Source organism: Balaenoptera physalus (assembly GCF_965194825.1).
Source record: "Balaenoptera physalus genome assembly, chromosome: 18".
In the NCBI taxonomy this organism is placed as follows: Eukaryota; Metazoa; Chordata; class Mammalia; order Artiodactyla; family Balaenopteridae; genus Balaenoptera; species Balaenoptera physalus.
The window spans coordinates 69,032,908-69,054,723 of NC_138899.1; the positions used below are offsets into that span (position 1 = coordinate 69,032,908).

A 21,816-nucleotide genomic window follows, 5' to 3' on the forward strand; every position below is an offset into this window, starting at 1 on the left:
TAAACACTTAATATCGATCAAGTAAATAAACAAACTTCATTCACTACCAGATTTTGAGAGCCTTTAAGTCACTTAAATGAACAGAACAAAACAAGGCTTATGCAAGTAGAAATGAGAGAAAACAAATAGTAAAATGACCGTGAGCATTAACAAGAATTTAAAGTTACAAGCCTTGAGCCAAAAATAAGATCCTTAATGAAACTATAATAAGACAATAAAATAATTTGTTCTTTGTAAGCTAGTGATAAAAATGTATGTTTGAAGCATGAGAGGAATTTTCAGGAAAAGGGTCAATAGTTTTTTATGTAGTTCACCCATGAGCCCTATTAAGAAAGGTTTCTGATATCCTTGATGCCAGTTTATCTTCCTAGGCACAGGTTCACCTAAGCTAACAGCGTAGTTCAGACTCGGGGGCACTCTGTAAGAGAAAACGTAGTTTAACTTGTTGACATTATAGAGCCTGCTAACAAAAAGAGCAAGCAGCCATAGCAAAAGCAAAAATATCAGCTACTGTCATTTTACTATGTGCAAGGAACTGTGATAAGAATTTCATGTGCATTATTTAGCTTAATCTGATCAAACAACTCTATCATACAGGTATGATTCCCCACATTTCAGAAACGAAGAAGTAGTGTTAGACAAGTGATTTGCCCAAGATCACACCAGTAGCCACTGTCATGCTTCTACTGAAATAAAAGCAGGAAATAGGATCATGGGCCATGATTAAAACTGAGGGTACAATCTCATTACAATCAGACAACATGACCATTTACAGTACTTTCTATCTTCTGACTTGTTCTTTTTTTTTTTTTTTTTTTAACTTTTATTTATTTTTGGCTGTGTTGGGTCTTCGTTTCTCTGCGAGGGCTTTCTCTAGTTGTGGCAAGTGGGGGCCACTCTTCATCGCGGTGCGCGGGCCTCTCACTATCGCGGCCTCTCTTGTTGCGGAGCACAGGCTCCAGACGCGCAGGCTCAGCAATTGTGGCTCACGGGCCCGTTGCTCCGTGGCATGTGGGATCCTCCCAGACCAGGGCTCGAACCCGTGTCCCCTGCACTGGCAGGCAGACCCCCAACCACTGCGCCACCAGGGAAGCCCCTGACTTGTTCTTATAGAATATGAATACATGGAGTTTATTTGACTCAAGATTATGTCTGGATGATGACATGTTTCTTGACATCTGTAATTCTATGTCTCTATGTAGTTGTGTATTTCCACGATTCACAGTTGATTCTCCAGTTCTGTTTTCCACTTTTTTTATTGTTATAATTTACTCAAGAGCAGAAACCTTTCCTTTTATTTGTGTCTCCATAGCATCCTAAATTGTGATTGTTCAATAAAGGTTTCCCAAATGGTTAGATAATGCCAGCATTACAATTCATTTGTCCAAGAAAAAAATCACATGAATGAGGTTATCCATTTTATCGACAGCTAAATCTCCTGAAGAAGCAGTCTAATGGGTTGCTTTGTTTTTGTGCAAACTCAAAGGCACCAAATCTACAAACTAATGATTTTATTATGTCCATCCAATATAGGACTCATTTGGAATTCACTGATTTTGAAGTAAAACTCATTAGTATTTTGATGGTCACAAAAAGCAGTACCTTCCCAGATTTGATCCTCTAGACAATAACTGCCCTTCTACAACCAAACACTACAGGAAAGAATGGTGACCTCACACCTGCTGACAAGAGCCAAGGCTGAGTGGGGAGCCAAGATGCACACCCTCACAAGGCTGGAATCAGGTACCTGGACATCCTTACCTGGGTGATGTCAGAGAAGGCCCAGCAGGGAGCAGGACTTTCATCCCCCGAAGCCAATCCTGAGTCCGCACCAGGGGAAGCTGGCCTTGCACTCCCCTCTGCAGTAACAGCAGCCCCACCCCCTCCCAGGGATGGCGTCAGAGGAGGCACTTCCTCTGGTGGCCCCGCAGTGATGAGGCCACCCCACTGCGCTGTGGTGACAATGAAGACCATGTAGTGAGCCAGAACTCCTACCCCTGCCCAAGTATAATAAATAGTCCCCCTTCCGTTGGGTGTCAATGGGGGCCAAGGGGAGAACCTGTACTTACACCTCCCCTAGCAATATAACAAGACGGTGCTCCCCCTTCTCCACCAGAGTAGTGTCAGCTAAAACAAGAGTTGTGAATAAGATCCAGAGTCTCAGAACATAATAAAAAAATGTCCAGGTTTCACAAGAAAATCACTCGTTAAAGCAAGAACCAGAAAAACCTCAACTTGAATGAAAAAAGACAATCAAGAGATGCCAACACTGAGATCACAGAGGTGTTAGGATTATTTGACAAGGATTTTAAAGCAGCCGTAACAAAAATGCTTCCACAGAATTACAAACATGCTTGAAATTAATGAAAAAAGTAGAAAGCCTCAGCAAAGAAAGTCTCAGCAAAGAAAAAGACAATGTCAAGAAGAACCAAATGGAAATTTTATTTATTTATTATTATCTTTAATTTTTTTAATTTTGGCCACGCCATGCGGCATGCGGGATCTTAGTTCCCCGACCAGGGATAGAACCTGTGCCCCCCAGCAGTGGAAGTGTGGAGTCCTAACCACTGGACCACCAGGGAAGTCCCCCAAATGGAAATTTTAGAACTGAAAAATACAATAACTAAATTAAAAGCTTGGTGGATAAGCTCAACAGCAGAATGGGGGTGGCAAAGGAAAGAATCAGTAAACTCAAAGATAGCACAATAGAAATTACTCAATCTGATCAAGAGAGAAAAAACAGAAGAAAAAAAAAAGGCTCAGTGAAACTATAAAAAGATCTAACAGTATCATCAGAGTCCCTGGAAGGGTGGAAAACACACTTGAAGAAATACTGGCTGAAAACTCCTCAAACTTGGCAAGAGGCATAAATCTACAGAATCAGATTCCGTATAGGATAAACCCTAAGAAATCCATACCAAGACACATCACAATTAAACTTCTGAAAACTAAAGACAGAAAAAATCTTGAAAGCCACCAAAAAAAAACCAAACTGACACCTTACCTATAGTGGGGAAACAATCAGAATTACTGAATTTACCATCAGAAACTATGCCAGTCAGAAGGATGTGGCACAATATTTTTTAAATACTAAAAGTAAGGAACTGTCAACACAGAATCTCATACTCAGCAAAAAACAAATCTTCAAGTATGAAGGGGAAATAAAGACAATCTCAGATGAAGGAAAGCTTAGAGAACTGGACACCCACAGACCTACCCTAAAACGATGGCTAAACAAAATTCTCTAAACAGAAAGAAAACATCAAAAGAAGGAAACTTGGAACCTTAGGAAGGAAGAAAATACATGGTAAGCAGAATATTGACAAATACAAAAGACTTTATCTTCAAGAGTTTTATATTATGTTTGGTGGTGGAAGCAAATACTAAAACAGTCTGATGTGGTTCTAAATATATGTAGTGGAATATATGACAATTTATTACAAATGAGGGAGGGAAAAGGGGCAAAACAGAGGTAACAGGCCTTGCAATCCCCTAGGCAATCTTCTGGCATCGCAGTTGGGGAGCTGTGACCCACAGTTGGAGAATCAATAAGTTAAGTATGCAACTAGTGCCCAATCTGTCTTTTTTAAGATAAAAGAAGTATTAGCAGAATCTGTCAAAAGCAAGCCCTATTCAGAAGGTGACAGATTCTCATACTAAAGTAGGTGGGGTAAGAGTTTGACCCATTAATGTTTCCAACTATGATTACTTTTCTCTTTCCACAGGCCAATTATTTAAAGAGAAATAAATTGAGATTTTAAAATTTAAAATCCTCAGTTTAGTCAATCCCATACAGTTTTTTGAATTTCTCGAATACCTGTACATTCACCATTTCTGATGATTAATCAGTGCATGACAGCTGAGTTTTAGCTGCAATTTTATCACACTCACTTTTCAAAAATAATCATTTCAGAAAAAAACACTTCCAACAAGAATAGAACCTTATTTATATTTCTTTTCTTTTTTCTTAAATTTTTTTAACATCTTTATTGGAGTATAATTGCGTTACAGTGGTGTGTTAGTTTCTGCTTTATAACTAAGTGAATCAGCTATACATATACATATATCCCCATATCTCCTCCCTCTTGCGTCTCCCTCCCACCCTCCCTATCTCACCCCTCTACGTGGTCACGAAGCACCGAGCTGATCTCCCTGTGCTATGCAGCTGCTTCCCACTAGCTATCAGTTTTACATTTGGTAGTGTATATATATCTATGACACTCTCTCACTTCGTCCCAGCTTACCCTTCCCCCTCCCCGTGTCCTCAAGTCCATTCTCTACGTCTGCATCTTTATTTCTGTCCTGCCCCTAGGTAGAACCTTATTTATATTTCTTATAGGAAATATATGTTAGAAATTTAAATTTCGGACTTCCCTGGTGGTCCAGTGGTTAAGACTCCGTGCTTCCACTGCAGGGGACACAGGTTCCATCCCTGGTCTGGGAAGATCCCACATGCCGCGGAGCAAGTAAGCCCGTGCGCCACAACTGCTGAAGCCCACGCACCTTGAGCCTGTGTTCCTCAACAAGAGAAGCCCCTGCTCGCTACAACTAGAGAAAGCCCGGGCGCAGCAACGAAGACCCAACACAGCCAAAAATAAATACAATTAAAAAAAGAAAGTCAGTCTCACCTAGTCCCTAAACAGCATGCTACCAAGCACCAATTTGAATGAATTCCAATATTAACATAAATTCAATTAAAATAATAAAGGCGTATCTCAAAACTTTTTAAAAATGAGGATCAAGAAAACTCACTGAATTATTGAAATGTCATTGTTGACCTCTAAGAATGTTGGAACAGCACTGAAATCAAATAGTTTGACAATTCTCTAGAAAAACTGAGGTTTTCATACTCAAAACCTCATGGAATTCGGCACACTCTAGGCATTTTGGGCTCTCATTATGATCGTGCAAGTTGTGTCTGCATCCAAGTATCTGGCCAAGGCGGCTGGATGAAATCCAGGCTGCACTCTGCCTCAAAGCCAGCACCCACTGGGCTGCATCCACCGAGGGGGGTGGGCGCGCGGCGTGGTTCTCTGGCTCTCTGGCTGGTAGGCATTCATACTTATTTCTCAAGGTGTAGCTGAATTTCACCTCTGTGGAGACCTCCCTGACACCTTCCGTGTCCATGGCCCTAAGCGACACATGAAGTTGTATGACAATCATCGGCATGTGGGTCTCTCTAGTGAGACCGAGTTTACTGAGGGCCTCTGTTCTGTGTCCATATGGTTAGTCCAGGCACCTGGTACTCAGGAAAGTGTTCAATGATGGTTATGGAGTTAAGATGGCTCTTGAAGGAAAATTCAAGGGGGAGGCAGGAAAAGTGGAGAGCTACAGATGAAATGTAGGAAGGAGACTAGAAGTGGGAGAGGTGTACAGGCAGCAACTCCAATGGCTCTGAGTGGAACCATTATAATGCTGGATCAAACATAAGGTACAACAGATGTACAAAGCAGGATCTTTGCATCTATGGATTACTGTAGACTTTCTCACAACCTTGTCCTATGTTGGGCACATGACAAGTGAAAAGAACCAACCTTCTCATGGGTAAGGAGGCTGCCCTTCCTACCACCTCTTTATGGGCTGCAGGAGCTCATGTTCAGCCAAGTTCTTGTAATTCAGAAAAGGGAGAGTTCTTGTAATTCAGAAAATTCAGCTTCGCTTTGCCATGGTTTTCAGGTCTTAAACCAAAATTTTACTGGTGTTTCTACCAAATCACAACCCGTGACTGAGTCTCAGCTCTCACATGATTCCCATTATGTACTTTTTTGGTGGAAGTTCTAACAAGCAATAAAATTGCAGCCGATCAAGAAATCAAGAGGGAAAAATAAAGCAAAGAGTCTGGATTTCCTATTCCAAGGATATTCAGCTTCTGAAATATGGAGTGTCAGCTCTGAGCCTTCCTTCCCAGAGTGGGTATTTTCTCCTTGGAACTCAGATCTTACTGTTCTTGGGTATAAAGGATTAACCTGCTATACTAGGTTTGAGGGATAAGTGATAGGCATTGTATAAGTGACAGGCTAACTTCTCGATGCCAAAATTTCATGGTATGTAAATGAGAATGTACAGAAAAAGCAGACTACACACAAAAAATCTGAATATCCAAGTCCTGCCAAGAGCCCAGAGAATTCTGTGAACTTAAAAAGACTGTGCCAGAAGCACAAGCCAGTACTGCAGAGGTTATAATTTCTTGCTCTGCGTTGTGTCCTCTGCATTGTCTAATGCACGTAAGCAAAGGAAACAGACAGTGGCTGGGCCATTTCTTTTCTTAATAACATTAAAAGAAAGAAAAAGTAAGCCACATATTATCAATTGTGTGACCTCATTAGTTTACCTGCAATAAAGTGCACAGGAAGTGCAACCTGTAGTTCTTAGCAGTCCAAAGGTTTCCTGGAGTTTCACACCCAGAACAATCTCCAACTTAACACCTAGCCTGGAGCAGAGGAAAATGGGCCAGGTGTAGAAAGATGATTTAAATTCTACCACAAATGCTGTTTTACACAAGGTCACTGCTCAACTGACAACATTATGATAATGCAAACATGGCATCTGCCACAGGAAGAAAGCTCAGTGCTCTGAGAACGAGAAAAAGCAGTTAAATTCACGGCTTTGCATTTCAGGGGTATCAGGACCTTCTGGAGGACTCATTTTTCTACACATAAGAGCAAACTGAATACTGTCCCGTGTGGCTTTCTTCTACTTTCATCTCTACAGTAAATGCCTTTGCTATGAAGAGCTGCTGGCTGATGGGGAATCAGAGGCCATCAGTATGTTGGTGGCATTTCCTAAACAAATTCTGAGTGAGTTGGAGGAGGCCACAGTGACCTCCAAAGGCCGGCTATCCAGGGGGTGGAGCCAGGCCATGAGCAAGGAAGGCTGTCCATTAACGTTGTTCACGGCCCATAAGGTTTTATCTTTATTAGATTAGACAAGAGTATATATTATATATGCTAGGCTGTTAAGCAAATAAATACGGGTAAGGAAATGACAACCCACAAAATTATATGGCTTGTTTTAACCACCACTCACCACTCAGAGTGAGTAGCTTTTCTTCTGCTTATGCAAGGGCAAACCAGCTACTCTGGCGCTCTCGGTGGGAGTAATGATCCCCTTTACTCTGCAAAGCAAGTAAGAAACAAACAGCAAATAACAGCAACCCTCAGGGCCCAGAGACAGGTCAGAAAGAGTCACTCAGGTGCGGGGGGGGGGGGGGTGGTCCAAACCGATTTGTTGGTCCCGTATCTCTAGTTCTGGTAACGGCCCTCCGGCCTCGGGCTCCAGGTGGAGGCAGGAAGTCTCAGCGCAGCGGGGAAGAGACGCGAGCTGCCCCGCGCTGGCGGGAGCCTCCCCGCCGAGGAAGCTTAATCGCGGACCGAGGGGAGTCCGGGGTCTCGCGGGAGGACGCAGACGCAGCCCAGGGCTAGGAGCCCCCTCGCGCGGGCCTCCCCGAGGCGCCCCCGCCGCGGGTTTCCGCGCACGTGGCCGCGGGCCGCGCCGCGCTCCCCCTCTTCGCGGGCTCCCGGAGCGGTCCGGGCGCTCGGCGGCGGCAGCGGCCGCGGGCGGCGGGCGGCGGGCGGCGGGCGGCGGGCGGCGGGCGGGGGCGGGCCTGCGAGCAGGGCTTCTGGCGGCTTTCCAGGTCGGCGCACTAATACGGGCGATGAGGCTTCGCGGCTCCAGTCTGACTGACGCCGACTGGGGCCGCCGCCGCCGCCGCCGCTACAGCCGCTGTCTCGGTCGCCGCCGCCGCCGCCGCCGCCGGGCCCTGCAGGCGCTGGGCGCGCTCAGCCAGGCGGTGAGTGTGCGGCTTTCGGAGCGGGCGGCCGGGGCACCCACCGCGGGGGAGGGGACGCGGCCAGACCTGGGTTGGGGGGGGAGGGATGAACGGCACCGCGGGGAACAGGTAAGAGCTGCCCTCCCCGGCGCGCGCTGGGCGTGTGCGTGTGTGGATGCGTGTGCGGCGAAGTTTTTCTTCCACAGGGAGGTCTTGGAGGCTCTTTGGTGTGTGGCTTGGCTCTTTGTACTCTCCATCCCTGTATTTCTTGGTGGGGCCTGTTTGGGGTGGGTCGGGGTGGGCGAGAGGCCGGAGGGGGTTAGCTCCGGGGAGACGGCCGCGCGCCTTCCTCTCGGCTGCGGCCGCGGGGGCTGCCGGCACCTGGGACCTGTCAGAGGACGCTTGGCCCGCGGCGGGGGGCTTGGATGGGGGCTCGCCGTCAGCCCGCGGTTTGGGTACCGCGAGGGGCCGAGCACCGAGGACAGGCGCCGTGGAGACCCCGATTTGCCGCTGAGTAACTGTTTGCTGTGGCCGGAGGGAGAGGACAGTGGAGAAACCGGGGTGCGGGGTAGTATATGTGACTCCGCTGGCCTCCCAGGCCTTGTATCTCGTAGGGTTTTTTTTACTCTGCTTACCTTTGAGACACGCGAAGTGAGCAAAAAGAAAAGTTAGGAATGTTGTTCAAGTGTCTCTGCGCTAGCGCTTGGATTGTGTTGGGAGCTGGGGTGTTTGTCTTTTCCTTCGTCTGCTGTTCGGTGCCAACTCTCCGCAGAGGGGAGGGGGGCGAGGTGGGGAACAGATACAGGAGACTTACTGACGCCAGCATTGTGATCGGAAGGAGGAGCGCGGGCGCGGCGGCGGGGGGACGGGACACATTTTTATGGATGGCTAATCGCTGACAAGTCTTCCCGTTACTGTGCCTTCCTCTTCCCACTCTTGACAGTGGAAATTTGAAATGATAGTTTAGAAATACTCCGTTGACTTGTTTCTGGGCTGGAACTGGTACGCGTGAGAAATAACCTACAAATGATGTAAATCGACTTTGGGAATAAAACTGCGCGTAAATCCTTTGCCCAGTAATTCACAGTCGGATACACACCCACAGGACACTGTGGATTGCTTTTAATGGATCCAATTTACAAGTACCGTTTCAGTGGCTTGCCAGATTTCTCGGATAATCTTTTGGAAGCGTTGTTGAACAGGAATAATAGAGAATAGCTGTAAAGTCATAAGGCATTTAATAATGCTACCTCCTTGGCCATAATTGAGCCAAGCATTTGGGCATCCTTCTGGGTGAGTGACATGTTAATCCTACAGACATATCTTCTGCCTTGGTATTCCTGTCGGTGTCAGAGAATGCCATTGGATGTTTACATTTTAGAAATAGTGATCTATATTTAAAAAGGAAGTAAAAGTAAAATCCAAACACATTTTCCTAACTCTAAATAGACAATTCAGTAAGTAAGTGTCCCTATATTTGTAGGAAACCATGAGCAGGATTTTGGACCGCTCTCAAGTTTGTGGTTATCCAAGAAGGATACTGCAGATAAGAAAATGATGTAATCATTTATAAATAAGGAGCATTTAAAATACATTATGATAGAAGCTTCAAATAATATATCAGAAAAATAACTTTCAGTGGCAATGATCGCCTTCATTGATGGCAAGACTGCTGTCTTTAGCAGACAGCCTTCAGCTTGTTAATCTATTCTGACACAACCAACTCCCATTTTTATGCTTGACTGGCTATCTTTGCCAGAGCTGTTTTTTGCTTGAACCCTGTGGTTTCAAGCTATGTTTAAGAGAATGCCAATGTATTCTTGATCTGAGCAAACTCATTTTTATCACTACATTTTTTTGTTTGCTAAAAATCAAAGACATAAACAAATCTTAGGGTAAACCTCTAAGTACTTTGCACTTCTCACGTCTTTGTCATCAGTCTTATAAAGTCAGCATGAGCTATTTGACTTTTCTCCTTTTAAAATCTTTTTCTTTTTCTTATATATCCCCAGTTAATGAGTAATCAGAAAATATTCACAGATGTCAACTACTATATCTCTGATTGCCCAAGACCATGGAATGAGAAAGAAGAGGGGTTTTTGTTGTTAATGAAACATTGCTAAGGATTCTAGAAGTAATAAACAACTGGTAAATTTGTTTATCCTTTCTAATCACGTGGTCAGTTGGAGGAGAAAAAAAATCTGTCAAGAAATTATTTCATAAAGATTAAAATATTCAATTTCAATTTTACAAATAGTTTAATTCTTTTTAATGAGAGTTCAGTTTCCTTTGCCACATTTGGAGAGTTGGTGTTTAATAAGTGGTCACTATAGAACTTAGACAACTAGTTTATATCTGACATTCCCTCTGCAATAAATAAAAGAGCAATTTCATCATGTTTGGCTTTAATATGTTGGAAATAATACTTATCCACAAAATATACTCTGATACAAGGCAAGCTAAAAGTTATGAAAATGAAGAAGTTTTTTTTTAATTTACAAAACATACTACCTTGAATTTTAAAGTTCTAACGAAGCTTAGTGCAGATTTTCTGCTTATCACTTCTAACATTTAATGAGGAATTCAGAAACACGGAATAGTCCAGAATAAAACAGTAAATGTAGCAGTACATTGAAAGCATGAATCTCTTCAAATAGTTGTAATTCTAGGCTGTTGGATTTATATTTCCTTGGTTACTGTTGCCAGGGAGTTGAAAAGTTATTCTAAAGGGGAAAAAAAAAAGCAAACAGTAAATTCGTAAGTAGTTATAACAGTATGAGCACCTCAGAATTTTTTTTTTCTGTTAACCTAGTAAATGTTCATGTCATGAGTAGGGGCATAACAAAAAATAAACAAATATCCCTTGGCCATAAACTAACATTTTAAAATAAATATTCCGATAAATGATGTCTCTTAAGAAACGTGAGCTAACTAAAGTTAAGATTTTAAGATGTTTGTTAGCGTTAGAAGCCATCAGACCCATGGAAGCTGGATGTTCTTCTTGCCAGTGGACCTCAGCCTGACACTTCCTACCCCAAACCATCCTGAACACCACCCACTACTCTCTTTTTGCATCAGCCTTGAGCTGACCCTAGACCACTTTTCCAGGCTTATCTTCCCACTTCTTCCATATTTTATGCTGCAATTAAAATAAAGAATTGTGATTTCCCCTGCATACCCTGGCTTTCCTCTCCTCTGCACGTTTCTCCATGCTAAGGCCTAGAATGCCTTCCCCTGCTTCCCGACCTCTCACCAAATCCACAGACCTACCAGCATCTTCCTCATCTTTAACGGCCCTGTCCAGGTGTGTCCTCCTCTGATGCCCCTGGTCTCAGGTGTGTCCTCCTTTGAGCACCTGTGGCTCTTGACATTTTGCACTCTTGCCCATCTTGTCTGCTGTTGAATTACTCATATGCTAATTTATTTCTTATCCTCAGACAATCCTTTCAAGATCTGTGAAGGAACGGACTGTGTTTTTATCTATCGTTTTCATTCCCTTCATGCCCACCACAGTGCCCTGCTTAGTGCTCAGTCAATAAATATTAATTAATTGACACGTCTTTCACTGAACCCATGGTCTCGTCTGGAATAAAATCTGCAAAGGAGTTTCCCCTAAACGATAGGTCTTAACGGTCCATCTTTCAAGAAGCCAGTGTTGAACTTGAGCTGAGGACGTGTTAAGAGGCTGTGGAGAATAAGCCCTCACCCCAGCCCAGTTGAGCCTCTTTCTCCTGAATCTTATGGCTGAGCATTACAATCAGGAAAGCTTATATGATACTCTTATTGCATTAGCAATTTTCCATATCAGATTCACTAAATACACAATGGAAACCATTTAGCAAAAAAAAAAGACCAGATTTTTAATATGATATGGCTACCACAATGAAACTCTAATTGGATTCCACAGAAAATTGCTAACACGATATGCTGACCCCCTTCCCCCAGCAATAGCCACAGAAAAATTGATACTGTTTTTAGTGTACATGTTTCAAACTATGCTCACAAAAGAAAAAGCCGACTGCTGCTGAGATGAGCTTCTGCTCTGGTCAGATTAGGATGTATAAAGAATCTTGTTATTAATCTTGTCAGAGAGCTGAATCTCCCTTCTGTGCCTTGCTCATTACATTACCAAACCATACTATATCCCATATTAACATGCATCGTATTCTGTTCAGTGGTTCAGAATGAATAGAGTTAATATAATGCAAAAAATATAATTTGTGTATAAATATCATGCCTATATAATATAGTCCATTATACAGTTTTAGTTGGGAAATCTAATCAACTCAAACCAGTTTTTTAAGAACCAGAGAGACTATGACATAAAATTTAAATGCAAAACTTAAAATGAAAATGTATAAATATTAAGAGACAAATTATAAATGTGTGTATACAAAGCTGTGTCACTTCAGAAGTCCTAAACACTGATGAAATGTTGGTTCTCCCCCTTCATTCCCTAAACCATATTTAATTCAAAGACAAAAATTTAACCCATGAAATCAGTGTAAAGGAGTCCTACAAAGTTCTGATTTTTCCAAGAAGACAGTTTTGATTTTCTTTTTCAGGGGGAAATACTAAATATCAAAGTCCCTCTCTTTCTTTCTCTCTCTCTCTCTCTCTCTCTCTCTCTCTCTCTCTCTCTCTCTCTCTCTCTGCGTCTCTCCTGATTATCTGATATCACTGGTGGGGATTATTTTTATATATGAATTTTCCCTTAGGGAAATTTAATATTTCATATCTGACCACTTCCTTTCCCCTTTTTCTCATTTAACTTTGAGGGACTGTACATAGGAAACGTGTATTCCTCAATCATGAAATGGGTTTAGGGCTGCGGTAGTGCAAAGCTGTCTTTGCTTACAGACACTGGGATTATCAGGGGTGGCCATCCAGTTCTCTAGCCACTGGACAGATAATCTGCAGAGTTCACATGTTCTCTGGGGGCCACCCAGATGTGTTGATGGCCTTGGGGATTCGTTCTGAAACAGCTTAGGGTTTGGAGGCGGTGGAGGTGTGAACATTCTGTGAGGGAGCAGCGGTTTCACCCGGCCGATTCCGAGAGCACATCCCCAGATAGAGGGGGCCACGTGCCTTCACAAACCCTTCTTAACCCATGGGGCATCTTCTTCCATGTGGCCTAATATTTTTCTTTTTTAATCTGTTAAACTGCTTAGAAACTGATCAAATGTAGATTTGCTTTAGTTACTGTGTGTGTGAGTCAGTTTGTTTTTACAAAATGCAGTTCATTGTGAAATAGGTAGATGAGGCAGTTTATCAAAAGCCTTTGAAGGATTTTGTCCCGAGCCCTTATGGGCTTTGGAAGGTTTAGAGCAGATTTGCAGATTTTTTTTTTTTTAAGGAGCGTTTGATGGATGGTAGAGTTCATCTGAAGTGCTACGAGTTGCTTTCTGAGTACTTGTATGTAATTTAATTGACTTGGTGGTAACGCATTTCAGAAAATAACTCAGAAAAAAATGACAGATTCCATCAGAGTTCTCCATCTCTTGGTAGAATATTTGATATCTCCTATTATTCGCACTTGATTACAAATCTATTCATTCATCTTGCTTTTTTTCTTTGCTAAGAATCACACATGAGAGAATTGGAGTTTGGTAGGAGGAGAAAGGAGAAAGAGTAGGTCATTTAAAAGTTGGTGCCTTAGGACAGTTGTGAGGATTGGAGGTGCCTGAGCTTGGGCAAAGGGTGCAGCAGAAAGCAGGTCGGCAGATGCCGAAGGTGGATGTCACCTATTTGGGCTGGTTTTAGCAGTATTAGAGGCTACGTGTACTGGGAGTGGAGAGGGTCCTGGTGGGCTGGCCAGGGAATTTATCAGCATTTGCAACATTGTTTCTGTGGGAAAATGAATTCCAGTTTCCCAATGACCACACTGAAATGCACACGACTTGTTCATAAAGTGGGACCACCAGGGATTAATGACATGAGTGATTATTATTAATGATATGAGTGATTATTAGAAGCCAATGAATGTGAAAAATGAGAAAATGTTATAAACTAAAAAGATTTTAGGTCCCAAGTGCTTTTCTTTCACTTGTTGATGCCTTTATATCATTCTTGCCTGATATCCTAGGGGTAGTAGGATTTCATTTTTAGGAGCAGAAGTTGGATCAGATGTTTGTCAGAGACAAACCCTTGTGTACATAAATGCTTCCCTTAGGATTTATTAGTTATTATGTGTTTACACAGAGCAGTCCTTAGGTGTTGGATGTTTGCAAACAATGGCAAGTTGGTGTCTGGGTGTTATTTCAAAGGATGACACCTTTGTGTTATCATTGATCTAAATTGATTGCAAATATTCATTTTAAAAAGTTTTTAAAAATACTGTATTGATTATGTTTGGGGGTCATAAAATGTGATTTTGTGGATGTAGTAGTTGCTCTAGAAAGTGGAACTGATACACTTGGTCATTCATTCAACATTATTTACTCTGTGCCTTTTGTACCTACACTGCCTATGAGACCCCAAACCAGGCGGTCTGGACCATATAAAAAGGTAACCATGGGCTTCCCTGGTGGCGCAGTGGTTAAGAATCTGCCTGCCAATGCAGGGGACATGGGTTTGAGCCCTGGTCCAGGAAGATCCCACATGCCGTAGAGCAACTAAGCCCATGCGCCACAGCTACTGAAGCCTGCACTCTAGAGCCCGCGAGCCACAACTACGAGCTCACATGCCACAACTACTGAAGCCCGCAAGCCAAGAGCCCATGCTCCACAACAAGAGAAGCCACCGCAATGAGAAGCCCGTGTAACGCAAAACGAAGAGTAGTCCCCACTCGCCGCAACTAGAGAAAGCCCGGGCGCAACAACGAAGACCCAAAGCAGCCAAAAATAAATAAATAAATAAAATTTATTTAAATAAAAGGTAACCACATAAAGTAGCATAACAAAATAAAATCCCGGTATCCAGGATTTCTTAGCCTAATTAGAGAGAGAGAGAGGTCAGGAAAGCAGATATCAAATTGTTTACCCAATAGTAAGTTTTTTTATACAAAAAATTGACCTATTTGGATTTCTCTAATTTTTCCTGGTTAGAATTACATTTTAACTGTGTGTGAATTTTGAGTCACTCTTGACAAGGATAATTAGGACGGTATTATATGGGGCTCAGCACTCTAACCAGAGGTGAAATAGAAGGCATAATGGGAATAGAGGTTCTGGTAGTAAGTCCCTGTGAGAACTTAAGGATGCTGAGGGCATCCCTGGGCCTGGAATTTAAGAATGCTGAGGGCATCCCTGGGCCTTTACCGCTCTGATTTTCCCAGTTATTCTCTACTGGCTGAGGAAGTTTGCATGGCCCCTCCTACCGGAAACCTTCCCCAGCCCTTTTAATAACAGTTATAATAATGCACCTGTCACGTGTCTGGTAATAATGTGTTTAGATTTCTGTTTCCTCCTGTAGACTGTAATATCTTACAGGAAAGGGACCATATTTTATCTTGAAATACCCAGTGCCTAGCACCATGCCTGGTTCATCATTGCTACTTGATAAATTTAGTTCTTCCTTCAACCATGTCCTTTTCTCCTCCCCTAAGATAGGTTGGTGTTTCATAGGGTAAGGAGGAAGGAAGGAGAAGACATTTGGATTTTAATCTGTAGGCACAGGAGAGTGATTCCATTTTGTCCTGTGGTCAAAAAAGAAATACTAAAGGGTTTGAACAGGCAAATCACATAATCAAAGGGGTGTTTGAAGGGAGGTGAAGACCAGTTGAAGTGGTACAGTGCATCTGAATGCCCACATTCGCATCCGGTGAAGCTGGTGAGATGGTTGATACACCATGAATGCCTTTGGCCAGTAAAAATCTGCACTTATCTGAACAGCAATGCATTACACAGCTCATTAGTGATTCTCCTCCATCGGTTTTTAATCTCATCCTTCAGGCAGCCTGTGGCCAGGAAACTCAACCTCCCACAATACATGCATATCAAGAAAACATTTTAAATTGCCCACATCATTTTTAAAAACATTTAAAATCTTCTTCACAGCCATTGAACACTTTACAGGTATTCAAGTACAGGTTGGTGTTCTCTGTAACATCACCTTCAGTAGATAGACTGTTACATGCACAGGAAGGAGGGAACACATTATGTAATTCTGCCCTTCAGAAGAATTTATTGTATCACATCAGCAAAGTAATGGGTTTCAGGTCAGCAGTTAGACTGATTACATAGGGCTTGATAATAAAATAGTTCATGTTACTGATAAAACTGGATTTTACCTTTATTCATGCAACATTTGTTGTAGTCCAGACCTGGTGTTAGGCTGTACTGACCACCCCGTGGCACAGCCTGTGCCCTTTAGAAGGAGCTTGACATCTCTGGGGAAAACAAGTAACAAATATAAGGAGTCAGGAGTGATGGTGCTACTGTGAAGGTCTGTGCCAGGTGCTGGGGAAGCCCAGAGGAGCCGTGGAGGCGATTCATGCTGCTATCTGGGGCCGCAGGGAAGCTTTCCAGGAAGTCGCCTTCCATCTTGGTCCTGAAGGCGGAGCAGGAGGTGGCTGCACACAGGCCTCCTGGGCAGAGGGGAGGGAGTCAAGGTCAAAGGGAGCGAGAACTAGTGAGGCCGGGAATGTAGTTGGGGAGGCCAGGTTGTGAAGAGCCTGGTTTGAAATTGAACGCCAAAAGCATCAAATCATACCCTACCCCGCAATGATATTTACTGTTGTTGTTTTATATAAAATACGCAAATACATACCCAGAGTAGAAATTTGGATAAAAATATTTTAAAGCACAAACAAAGCATGTTTAATCCCCACCCCTGGAAACAGATACTGTCCATTCGGCTGCAGACTCACAGCAAGGTGTCACTGAGGACTCGGAATGACATCGCATGAGGGCCCAACAGGGAGGGTGCTTTCTGGGGGGTGGGCTGCTGAGGGGGGAGGCACGGTTGAAGACAGCTGCCTGGAGTGATCCAGACTCACTGAGGACATCCAGAGTGGGACATGGCTAAGAAGTGTGTGGCAGGGCCCATCGCAGGATTCGGTGACCTGTGGGGTATGGGATGGAGGGAGAGGAAGGAATAGAATTTCCGTGGGATTGTTCTGGGTCAAGCGTAGCTCCTGCATTCTAGCTTGGACTAGTGGTTAGAGGGTGGTGCTACCAGCACGTGGGGAGCACAGGGAGAAAAATGGTGCTTTAAGAGGCATAACAGGATCTATTTCTTTCTCGTTTATTTATTTATTTATTTTTATATTTACTTCTGGCTGTGTTGGGTCTTCGTTTCTGTGCGAGGGCTTTCTCTAGTTGTGGCAAGTGGGGGCCACTCTTCATCGCAGTGCACAGGCCTCTCACTATCGCTGCCTCTCTTGTTGCGGAGCACAGGCTCCAGACGCGCAGGCTCAGTAGTTGTGGCTCACGGGCCCAGTTGCTTCGCGGCATGTGGAATCTTCCCAGACCAGGGCTCGAACCCATGTCCCCTGCATTGGCAGGCGGATTCTCAACCGCTGCACCACCAGGGAAGCCCTCTTTCTCTTTTTTTAAATTAGTAAACTTTATTTTTAGAGCAGTTTTAGGTTCACAGCAAAATTGAGTGAAAAGTACGAGAGATTTCCCGTATACCTTCTGACCCCACACGTGCACAGCCTCCCCTGCTACTGAGAGCCTGTACCAGAGCGTAGGGCTTACACTGTCACCCCAAGACCATAGTTTACAGTAGGGTTCACTCTTAGTGTTGTGTGTCCTGTGGGTTTGCACAAGGTTATAATGACCTGTCTCCACCACTGTACTATCTTGCTGAATGGTTTCACTGCCCTAAAAATCCTCTGTGTTCTGCCTCTTCATCACTCCCTCTCCCCAACGCCTGGAATAGATTCCATTTCTACATTCGGATATACTGCTTTGAAGGATTCTGGAGTTAGTAGTAGTCAAATAATTTAAAAATCATTTTAACCAGCAGACCCTTTCATCGAGGAAGCCTCAGGAAGTAAAGCTGAGTGAAGCAGGGCTACTCTGGTGGAAGGTGGTATCCACAGGGAGACAGAGTCCTGGGCCCCCCCTTCCCCTGGTGTCCGTCTCCTCCCGCCATCCCTTGTTGCTGTGCCCAAGGCTCCCTCCAATCTCCAGAATCCTGAGGAGCCGCCTTTGGAAACTGCACACAAGCAGCTCTGGAGCTCAGAGGAGGGGATGGTAGTTAACCAAATGCGATGACCTCAAACTCTTGGGCTTTTGGAGATTTGGTGACTGTTTCTTAATAGATTTTTTTTTGATTTCCGCTTGTTTGTTTGCTTGTTTGTTTTGGTCCCCTTCCTTGGCATCAAGCTGCCAGCTTTGATTTCACTTTGCTGTCCTACCTGCTAGTAGCACCTCCTCTTCCCTCTCCGTTTGCTGCTCTGATTTGCTGTAAGCTTGGGAATCCTAGAAACATGCTTGTTGTTTAAACTGAGTCAAAAATAATTGCAAATAGATCCTGTGTGATCTTTTTTGTACAGGCTTGATAACACATTTGTTTTGGCAGGTAGAACTCTTTTTTGTTTTGTTGCTTGTTCTCAATTATCAGCAATTGTACAGAGACAATTGCTGGATAGTCAAGTTTTGTGCAGTTTTCATTCCATCTCTTTGAGGGTCCATCTATCTTCTCACCTTCCCTCTCTTTCTGTCTGATCCTGGAATTCTGGACTTATATAGAAAGTGTATATTATGGGCTCAGGAATTTCTTTTTTTTTAAATAAGTGTAGCATGGAACTTTATTTATTTATTTATTTATTTGGCCGCACGGTGCAGCACGCAGGATCTTAGTTCCCTGACCAGGGATTGAACCTGGGCCCCTCAGTGGGAGCAGGGAGTCTTAATCACTGGGCCACAGGGAAGTCCCTGGGCTCAGAAATTTCTATCCATCAGCTCTACTGGGTGAATAGTAGCAGTTGAAGCTGATCAGGAAGAAAAATATGTCATATTTTTAATTCCTAATGAAATGCTGATACGTTGAGATAGTTGAGACACTGTTTTTTTTCTTTGATGTGAACATTTATCCTCCCCTCCCTTTTTTCTCTTTCTTTGCCTCTGATCCATTATTAGATTGTTTTTCTTTCTTTTTTTTCCCTTTTTTTGGGGGGGGGATGCATTTTATTTGTACAGTGAGGTATGCATAAGGAATAAGCAGAAGTATAACTGTTAATAATAAAAAAAGAGTGTCCTTACATAGTTTACAGTTTTCAAATTGTTTTTGTACACATCCTCTCAGTATGAAAGGTAATGATTATTGTTTCAGTTTTACAGAGGAGAAAACAGGATTGAAGTGGTTAATTTGAAGGTCTCAGTTAATTAGCAATGGAGCTAACATTCAGACTCAAGTCTTCTTCCTCCAGTTCCTGTGTTTTCAATCCATTACATTATGTAGTCTCTTGTTCATGGAATCAGTAGTTAAACTGTGGGCCCTTCCAAACTTGAATAATAAAATATCACACTTATGGGGTGATATATACAGTATAATACAGTATTTCCAAGCATTTGCTGACAGTGTAAAGGATATAGGTTGGAATGCTAGAAGCTTATGCGGTAATCTTCCCAAGGTAGTGTTGACATTCTCTTATAAGTGTTATGAATTGTTTACTCTTACACAATGTTTAATCTTGCTCTTAATATTCAGAAAACTACATGGAAAAAATATGTAGCATTCTAAGTCTACCTTAAAAGTGACCCACACGATTAGGTGTGTTCTTTAGATTCCCTCTGTCAACCTTTAAAACAAAACGTAAGTGGTTTAGCCAGCAAAGTCAAATTTATTTGGGAATAGCAGAAGAATTGCAGTTAAGGACATGCAAACTATGGAAAACTGTAGGCAAGTTTGGAGAACAAAAGAGAGGAGCATTCTTTTATAGTGGAAATGAGGAAGTTGGGAAGGGCTGTTTTGAATGAAAGTTCACTGGAGGAGAGTGAGAGTTTGGGGTTGTTGTGACTTCTCATTGGCTGAGTTGCAGCAGTTTTTCATTGGCTGCTTTGTTGCTGGGCGAGGAGAAAATCTTCCTTCATCCTGCTGGGATATGTCTTTCTTCTTGATGGGGTCTATAAAGTAAGCTGCTATGAGAGCTGTCAGTTCAGGGCTTCCTGACTCCATTGTGAATGAGGTTTTCCTTTATTCATTTTCACACCTCTTTGCTGCTCTAATGCCTATTCTACTTCTCTTTTACAACATTTGGCATAAATAAAATACCAAATAGGCAATGGAATAATAATTCTGTCTCCAAAAGAAATGGTAATGAGCAATAATAAAAAATGTTTCTTGTCTCTCTATTTTAAGAAATAATTCTAAATCTCCAATAATTCTAATTCCAGAATAATTCTGAATCTGAAATTTAATAAATGATGTCTAACCAACATTGACATTCTAGCTGAAAAATCAAACTATATGAATGCCAAGAGAACTGTGTCTCAGGGATTTAAGTGAACATAGGTTAAGACTTCTCACAGGCTTATTAAGCATAAGTTCCAATGACATCAGCTTACTTTAGCACTTCATATCATGAACACAAGGCTGCCTAGTATAACCATGTCTTGGTTTAGGCATAACATATCACTTGTAGTTAGGGCCTTTATTTTATGTGAAATTCAGTATTAATATAAAAAGAAACCAATCTGCTGTTGCAGGGGTTCTGTTTTAAAGTGAGATTGAGTGTGTGTCTTATGCATTATGAAGGTTTTGATATATCTCTGAGCTTTTATCAGATGAGAATCAAGTGATCATATGTCACTTCCTCTGGGCCACAGTATACCCAAATCCAGGAGTGATGATAAAAAATATATTTAGAAATTAACTTCAAATATTCTTGTATTTAGTTGTGTAGTATAAGGTAAAGTTGTTTAACCCAATAATATTCCCATGCAGTAGATTCTATTATAGTCCTATTCCAGGAAGGATTATAAAGTCAATTTTATGGAAGAATGAATTTCAAATTGTGTGGACCTTCCAATAGATTTGAAGTCATAGAGATTCTGGAATATTAGTAGGTTTTAACACAAATTTAAATATCGGATGTGATAGTGCATGAAAAGGAATTTATATTTCTGCTTTCTTTCAAAATGCTCACAGCTGATGAATCTGTGGATGTTTGTTTAATTTAGTTATTTGTTTTATATGAGAATAAGTGATTCCAAGAAAATAAAGCTCAATAATATCAATTAGCGGTATATAAACTTGCTCTTGGTTGGTTCTGAGATAGAAAGTAGATCTCATTTTTAAAAATAATCTCTCTAGAGAGTGTTCCATATTTTCCCCTTTTTCTTCATGTAGAAGGAAATGTTATTTTTAAAACAGTACTCCCCTCTTCCCCAGCTGCCCCAAACTACCACTGTCAGAGAAAATTGATATGTTTACATGATTCGGCATTAAGTGGAAGAAAGGATCTGAAAGGCAGGCAGAATGCCCGGACTGCACAAAACTATGACGGTCCTGCAGTGAGTGTGGGCCATTGAAAGGTGAGTAACCTACATAATTGGGCCTGGGCTGTGTGCGAAGATTTCCCAGCATTTTATGTTATTAGGGATTTTAGTTTCTTTCAAGGCTTCCATGTACCAATGGCACATTATTTTCCAACTCAAAATTAGAGTTTTAAAAAACCCTCTAATTTTGGCAGAAGGAGACTTTATTTGTAAAATCCCTTGAAGGTAGTGATGAAGCAAATTATCATAACATTTGGAATAAGATTTTTCTTGTGGTAAAATATACGTAAAAGTTACCATTTTTAAGTGTACAATTCAATGGCATTAAGTATATTCATGTTGTTGTGCTTCCGCCACCACTATCCATCTCCAGAACTTTTCCATCCTCTCACTTGTAACTCTGTACCCATTAAACAAAAATGCCCCCTTCCCTTTCCTCTCAGTCCTGGTAGCTTCTATTCTACTTTCTGTTGCTATGAATTTGCCTGTTTTATTTACTTCATGTAAGTGGAATCATACTTTTGTGTCTAGCTCATTTCATTAGCATAACGTCTTCAAGTTTCATCCGTGTTGTAGTATGTGTCAGAATCCCTTTCCTTTTTAAGGTTGAATAATAGTCCATTGTATGTATGCCCCATTTTGTTTATCCGTTCTTCT

At 42.3% G+C, this 21,816-nt stretch overlaps 1 protein-coding gene and 1 long non-coding RNA gene across 6 annotated transcripts in view; one reads left to right on the forward strand and one right to left on the reverse strand.

Moving 5' to 3' along the window:
- Window positions 1–202: 202 nt before the first annotated feature.
- LOC309647895 lies at window positions 203–4,089 on the reverse strand. The gene is made up of 2 exons (XR_014256374.1): window positions 1,086–4,089; window positions 203–777 (listed from the first exon to the last, which is right to left on the reverse strand). It is a non-coding gene; the product is annotated as an uncharacterized lncRNA (long non-coding RNA).
- A 3,504-nt stretch (window positions 4,090–7,593) lies between these two features.
- SMAD9 (SMAD family member 9) overlaps window positions 7,594–21,816 on the forward strand; it is a 58,790-nt gene continuing 44,567 nt past the window's right edge. For 2 of the 5 annotated variants that reach the window (XM_082435704.1, XM_082435708.1), the window contains exon 1: window positions 7,594–7,789. The gene's annotated coding sequence lies outside the window, so the exon portion shown is untranslated. Of the gene's footprint in view, window positions 7,790–7,832; window positions 7,898–14,456; window positions 21,196–21,816 lie in introns of those variants that run through there. The other 3 variants (XM_082435707.1, XM_082435706.1, XM_082435705.1) reach the window with 3 other exon arrangements.